This window comes from Hyaena hyaena, unplaced genomic scaffold, assembly GCF_003009895.1.
Source record: "Hyaena hyaena isolate Hyena2069 unplaced genomic scaffold, ASM300989v1 scaffold_113, whole genome shotgun sequence".
NCBI classification, from domain to species: domain Eukaryota; kingdom Metazoa; phylum Chordata; class Mammalia; order Carnivora; family Hyaenidae; genus Hyaena; species Hyaena hyaena.
The window spans coordinates 909,884-917,088 of NW_024080745.1; the positions used below are offsets into that span (position 1 = coordinate 909,884).

General features: G+C 41.1%; 1 long non-coding RNA gene across 1 annotated transcript; it reads left to right on the forward strand.

Moving 5' to 3' along the window:
• The first annotated feature begins 2,790 nt into the window (after positions 1-2,790).
• On the forward strand, positions 2,791-6,973 carry LOC120234636. The gene is made up of 2 exons (XR_005529148.1): positions 2,791-2,866; positions 6,687-6,973. It is a non-coding gene; the product is annotated as an uncharacterized LOC120234636 (long non-coding RNA).
• Positions 6,974-7,205: the final 232 nt, after the last annotated feature.

Consider the following 7,205-nt stretch of genomic DNA (forward strand, 5'->3'; position numbering starts at 1 on the left):
CAAAAGGAAAGAAGTGTCCTCATTTTTCTTTTTAATTTTGAGCAGCCACAATCGAGAGTCTTGCTGTAATCCTTGGGAACTTGAAGCGTATCGCTTTATTTTGGCTTTCTGTCCAGTCAATCGAATAGTCGGTATTCTTTTGGCATTGAATGTGTGATTGTATCTTATTGTAGTCTGTGGGGTTTCACAAACAAAATAAGCCATTGGATTTTATATCCTTTTCTTTTCTTTTTCTGAGTGGGTCTCCCAGCTACTTTCCAGTAACAGATAGAGGGCATAGGCTGTGAGGGTCGCTTGCTTCTCTCGGACAGCTTCACGCTCTACCTCCACTTGTCCACAGCTGACCAGATCCCGACCTTTCCACTTCACCCAACACAAAAACTCTTTATGTGGTTGCACAGTATCTCATATAGGAGGGTCCTTGGGTCCCAAGGATTACAGATAGTAAACATACTTGGATTTCTTTTGCGGGTAATAGGCTGCATTTCTTGACTCTTACTTGTGCTCTGACTCTGCTGGGTGTCAAGTTTTATGCCAAGCACATTGTGCGCACTCTTTGATTTTAACAGCGTAGGTGGCGCGTCATCACACTGTCCCTGTTTTGCAGATGAGGAAACTGAGGCTCCGAGAGTTTGAAGTAAAAGGCCATTGGAATTTGGAGAAAGTTTCTCCAGTTTTAATGCATGGGATCTGCAGCTCTGCCCTGTAGACGGAGTTACTCACTGTGAAGTCAGTGTCATGTCAGAGTCCCGAGGAAGGGCTCCTGGGGCATCTAGACCCATGTGTTTGTTGACTTGGTTGTTCAAAGAAAACTGCAGGTTCTGGGGCCCCCCTGCCCTGCCCACATACCACCTACCAAAAATCGTTTTTCTTCTTCAGGGTCTCACTTGTCTCATCTGTCAAATAGAAATAATATTATGTTAGGTGGACTGCATATTTCTCTTTTTATAAAAAAAAAATCACTCTGGACTCATAGGATACGGTGAAGATGGTACAGAGAGGGACAGAGAGGACCTGTGTACCCTTTACCCAGTTCCCCCAGTGCTTACATCTTATGTAACGGTAGGACATGCAGACCACAAAATTGTCGTCTGTATAATTCTGTGCCATCTTATTACCGATGGGTTAGTGTGACTGCCACCGGGTATAGAACTTTTCAGTCACCACCAAGAGCTCCCACTTAGAGTCAATGCCCCCACACCCCCTTCTAAATCCTGACCACTGCTACTTTGTTCTCTATGTCTGTAATTTTGTCATTGCAAATCTCTTTGACACACTTAATTGTGTTTTCATTATGAAATATCTCAATCAGAAAAGCACAATACTTATACAACCACTACTCAGCTTTGACAACACGCAGATTTAATAAATGTTGTTGTATTTCTTTCATAGCTTAAAAAATATCTAATTTTAAAGCTTTGTCCCACTCTTTAATTCTATTGGCCTCTTACCCTTCCCAGAAATAAACTCTGCCCCAGTTACTCTCCATGGTTTTCTCTTTTTGTATGTAACTAGGTGCCTATAACATCATGTAGTATAGTTTTATGTGTTTTAAGAATTTGCATAAACAAATCAATAGATTTGTTGAGTTATTGAGTGCCTACTCTGTGCCTGGCGTTGCTCTAGACCCTGGGAATATGATGGTGAAGAAGGCAAAACCCTTGTCCTAAATATATAAACGTATGAACAAATAGGATGATGCTAGGCAGCTGTAAATTTGTAAAGGATGACATGGGTATTGTGGTTCAGATTGGCGGGGGCAGGGGAATGAAGGGGTTGGTAGGACACTGAGGAAAGGCCTTGCTGAAGATACCTCATTTAAAATCAAAACCTAAACAGGGGCGCCTGGGTGTCTCAGTTGGTTAAGCCTCCTGCTCTTGACTTCAGCTCAGGTCATGACCTCATGGTTCGTGGATTCGAGCCCCACGTCAGGCTCTCCTGAGACAGTGTGGAGCCCGCTTGGGATTCTCTCTCTCTCTCTATCTTTTTCTTTCTTTCCTTTCTTTCTTTCTCTCTCTCTCTCTTTCTTTCTTTCTTTCTTTCTTTCTTTCTTTCTTTCTTTCTTTCTTCTTTCTTTCTTATCTTTCTCTCTTTCTCTCTCCCTCTGTCTGTGCCCCTCCCCTGCTTGTGCATTCTGTCTCTCTAAACAAAAACAGAAAACTTAAAATCAAAACCTAAACAATAAGAAACAACAAGTCAAACAGAAGGAACAGCAAGCAAGTGCCGATTCTCTCACACAGGAATGAATTCGGTGTGTACATGGAAGAGCAAAACTTTGCACAGAGGCTGGGGTGTTGTGAACAGCAGGGAGCATGGAGGAAAGGGGGGGGTGAGGGGCGAGGAGTAAGAAGTGGGAAGAAGGCGGAGGGGTTTAGGAAAGGCCGAGGAGAACTTGGCAAGGAATTTGGATTTTATTAAGGCTGCTGTGGGAAGCCCTTGGAAGCTGTAAGCAGAGAGGGTTGCCATGGGTGTCGTGTGGAAGGCGGCAGAAGAAAGGGCAAGAATGGGAAGCAATTAGCTGTTGCAGTTTTTCAGGGAAGAGATAAGTCAGAGGGATGATGATACCTAATAAGATGAAAAGGCTTGATATCACCTTATCCTGGCATTTGCATTTCAACATTGGGTTTCAAAATTTGTTTACGGTAATACTTTTAGGTAAGTTAATTCATTTTAATTGCTATGTATATTCCATTCTATGAGCGTACCAAATTTTCTGTTTATTCTCTTATTAATGGACTTTAAAGATATTTCTCTTTCTCCTCTACACAGTTCTGCCCAAAGCATCGTCATATATGGGTTCTTATGGATAGGATACCAGACTTCCTCTGGGATACACACCTCGAAGTAGGATTACTGGGCTCTATAGGTATGCCCATTGTCAACTCTGTACAAAATTGTTCTCCAAAGAGGTTGGAACAATTTATGGTAACTAGCTGTGTTTGAGAATTTCCATTTCCCCACATCCTCAACATTTGGTATTACCATTGCCACTCTGTTGGATGTGAAATGGAGAGTCATTGTTGTCGTAATTTGCATTTCCTGATTACTATCTATGATCTTTCTTGGCCCTTTAGTTTCTTTTCTGAGAATTCCTCATTCCTATCCTATGCCCACTTTCCCATTGGGCTGTTTGTTTCTTATTGATGTTTAGGAGTTCTTTATATATTCCAGATAAGAATCCCTTGTAGGATTTATTTTATTATTTTATTTTAATTTTGTTTTAACACTTATTCAGTTTCGAGAGACAGAAAGTGAGCAGGGGAGGGGCAGAGAGAGACACACACACAGAATCCTAAGCAGACTCCAGGCTCTGAGCTGTCAGCACAGAGCCTGACGCAGAGCTTGAACTCACAAACTGTGAGATCATGACCTGAGCCAAAGTCGGATGCTTAACCGACTGAGCCACCCAGGCGCCCCTACCTTATTGGATTTTATATATTGAAACAGATATTGAAAACACCTTTCTGGGGTTTATGATTTAAAATATTCTCTTCCAATTTTAGCTTATCTTTTTATGTTTTTAAATAATGGTTTAGATTTGAAATTTTACCACAGTCAGATTTACCAATCATGTTCTTTGTTTTATATTTTCCAACCCTGAGGCATAAAAATACTAAAGTTTAGCTTTCTACTTTAATTACTGAATTGACCTGGAAATTAAGTATGTGAATGACAGGAAGCATAGATTTCTAAAACAAATTTTTTTCTGAATGTCAAATGACCTGATCCAACACCGTTTATTGAATAGTTTTATTCTTTCCCTACTAACTTGTAATGTTATCTCTGTCATATATCAAGTTTTCCCCTTAACATGGGTCTATTTGTGGGCTGTCTATTCTGTTCGGTTGTTCTATTTGTCTATTTCTACACCAATGCCATTCTTTTGAAATTACTGTAGCTATATAATATGCCTTGTTGACGAGTGTGGTGAGCTGTGGTTTTGTTTTGTTTTTGTTTTTACTCTTCTAAGTTATTTTGGGTGTTTTTGTTTCTTTACTCTGATACTAACTTGTGGATCAACTTGTCAAATGCCACAGGGGCAAAACATATGGATTTTAATGCAATTGCAGTGAATTTACAGATTAATTTGGAGAGACTTGCCATCTTTATCTTCCCATCCCATACAGGAACATGGTATATCCTTTCATTTATTTAGATATTTTATATGCTTCAATCAAGCTTTACTCTATAATGACCTTGTATTTCCTTTGTTAGGTTTGCTTGGAAGTTCCCCAAGTTTTTGTTACTATTGTTAGGGAATCTTGCTTTTATTTCTTATTTATACCTTTTGTTAGTTTTCTGTTGGGATGTGGTGTTACTATTGAATTTTTTTCACTATTGATTTTTTAAATATTCGTTCATTTGTATCCAGCAACCTTTGTAATTCTAGTAGTCTGTCTGAAGAGTCTTTTAGATTTTTTTTGGTAGACAGTCATATTGTCTGTAAATAGCTGCTTTATTAGTTTTTCAGTTAGCCAACATTTTACGTAATTTCCTTAAGTCCCTTCCAAACCGTAGGATCTATGGTTCCATTCAGTGCGTTTGTACCTATGTGTGGCAGAAAATAGAGCATGGGTACTCATCCTTGATGCAGTATATGATATGATGATATACTGTACAACAATTTTTCTTTAGGGGCATCTGGGTGCCTCACTCGGTTGAGCGTCAGACTCTTGATTTTGGCTCAGGTCATGGTTTCATGGTTCGTGGGTTTGAGCTCTGTGTTTGGCTCTGTGCTGGCAGTATGGAGCCTGCTTGGGATTCTCTCCCTCCCTCTCTCCCTCTTCTTCTGTCCCTCCCCTGCTTGTGCTGTTCTGTCTTTCTCAAAATAAATAAATAAGCTTGAAAAAAATTTTTTTAAACCCCAAAAACCAAAACAAATTTTTAAATTCACTTTTGCCACCTATTCTCTTTTCCACTTAATTTATTAGGAAAAGTTCACTGAAGTTTTGAGAATAAAAATAAAACATAATTTAAAAAAATCTTTAAGAGATTAGACACCACTCATCACTTGCTGTTAACTGTGATACCACTAAGGACTCGGACAAATGCTACATATATTACAGATTGCAAGATGTGGATCAGGAAGAAATGAGAAAGGGGCACCTGGGTGGTTCAGTTGGCTAAGGTCTAACTCTTGATTTTGGCTCAGGTCATGATCTCACAATTTGTGGATTCGAGCCCTGTGTCGGGCTCCATGCTGACAGTGTGGAGCCTACTTGGGATTCTCTCTCCTTGTCTCTCTGCTCCTCCCCAGCTCACACGCACACACACACACACTCTCTCTCAAGGTAAATAAACAAACAAACAAACAAAATTAGGAAAACATGAGAAAAAGAAAATTTTGACAATTTTTGGTATTTGTAGTACACACACATGCATATCGCGTATGCTGCGAGCGCACATGTGTGTGTGGGCCTAAAGTCATGTGAGCTACACAATGTACTGGAATAAGAAGGTATTTTCTACTATTGGAAACATCCAATCCAGGAAATGGATCCAGTTTCCAATTACGTTTCAAAGGTTGCACAATAGGCTTCTAAGAGACTTTGGGAGGTATTATTTCTGGAGATGAGCCCCTAATCTTTGATACATCCTGTGGACCAGGAGAAGTTCAAGTTTGAATGGTCCGCAACTCTTAGGATCCTACCCAGGATAGTCCACAGGGCGGGTTGTAGCAAAACTCCCCTTCACCACTCAGCTCCTTCGAAAAGAAGGCGGCTTTTTTCTGCCTTGGAGCCCTGGATTTTGTGAGTCACGAAGTCACTGCCCTAGCATTATGTGGTGTGGTGGTGGCAGGATAAGGAGCACAGAAAGTCAGTGAACTCACAACTGGCAGCCAGGTTGTCACCTGGGTCTTCTGCCATGCTTGCAGTTTCCTGTGTGAAACAGGAAGGGCACCGGGTCCTCTCTCTTGGAGAGCCTTCTGAAGGGGCTGGCCTATAGAAATTTGCTGGGCCTGCTTTTCTGGGTTGTCCAAAGCTCCCTGGAGGGAAGTCCAGTCAGGATGTGGTCTGAACTGAGAGGCAGTTACCAGTCCGCTTACGCTACCACCGAATCTACTTGGTCAGAGACCAAGTCATAGCTGTTCCCCGAAGCTAAGAGAGTAAACACTGCCTCCTATTTTTAGTAGTTCCCTGCTTGCAAAAATAGCTTGAAATCCAGACCTTTGAGTCTCAACAGCCTTCAGCTTTACAGGCCGTCCCATGGTAACAACCACCGCAACAACAATACCAGCCGCCACTAACATTTATCTGGAGTCACCCTGCACAGGTATTGGGTTAAGTTCTCTACAGCATTATCTTGTTTCATCCTCACACAAGGCAGTCATTATTATCCTTATTTTTCAGGTGAGAAAACCAAGATTCAGAAAAGTTAGGTACTTGCCCTAAGTCCCACAGCCTTTGAGATGTAAGGCCTAGTCCTGAGCCCAAGTCAGCCCAGCCAGATGCCACACCTACGTTGTTGACTGCTTCTTATGCCTGCCTTCCCATATTCTATAACAGCATCTGCAGTGGGATGTTTATCCAGGTTCTTCAAAGAGCTTTAGATGATCATTGGAGTCGAGTTAAATAATCAAGAAATTGTATCTTTTCTATATGGGATTTCTCTTATTGTTTTACTATTTTTAAAAAGCTATCGGACTTACAGAGTTAGCTTATTCTCATCATGTTATCTTTTTACAGAGAAATCCAAGGTATTTTTCCAGTATACTGTTATTTGGGGTAATTGCTTGATCGTTTGAAGGGCACCCAGGAGCTGTGTGGAACGTAATCTCAAAATGGCCAGTGAAACCATCAGAGGATGAGCAAGTTCTAAGGGTGAAACCAGAAGTGTGGCTGCCTGTTCCTTGTTGACTGCTTGACCAGAGAAACCAAGTTCAGGATCTTGTATTTACTGAGATGACTGGCATGCATTATCAGAGCAGCTGCCCCTGGAAAATTTCTGAATTAAACTTATTGATTTTATGTAAGTGGCATATGGAAAGCAATGTGTTGGTTTGGTTACCAAATTAAAAAAAGTGCAGGGAACACCCACATGGAGACAGTATAGTTGTTTCTAATTTGATAGCTCTCAGAGGGAAAACATTGGTGATGGCCACTTGCTGGTGAGTCCTCACTGGGTGTATGCGTGTATAAAATCTCCACTAATTATGTGGCAAGGTCAGGTTGTGGGTGGTGGCCTCACAGAATGCCTGCTCAGGA